We start from the raw sequence: 337 nt of genomic DNA on the forward strand, positions 1-337 counted from the left end.
GATCATTGGTAGGCAGAGACTGGCAGAAGGGAGGGAGGACAACTTGGAGGACTGAGGCTCTGTGAGATCACTCCCTGACACTGCTATGGTGTGCGTCTGTGACACACGGCTGTGTGTGTGATCCGCTGGGGAAGAACAAGCAGGAACCCTGGAATATGCCATGGACTCTGGGTAGGAATGGAGCATCTCTGTGGCTCAGCATTTGTAGCACACAAAGCACAGAAGGGATGCTTAGAGTGGGAGAGACATAAAAAGAAGGGTAGTGCTCCACACCTCCTCCTCAGTGGGGCCACAAACCCAAAACTCCCCTTAAGACAGACACAGATGAAGTCTGGGT

This window comes from Onychomys torridus, chromosome 3 (assembly GCF_903995425.1).
Source record: "Onychomys torridus chromosome 3, mOncTor1.1, whole genome shotgun sequence".
In the NCBI taxonomy this organism is placed as follows: Eukaryota; Metazoa; Chordata; class Mammalia; order Rodentia; family Cricetidae; genus Onychomys; species Onychomys torridus.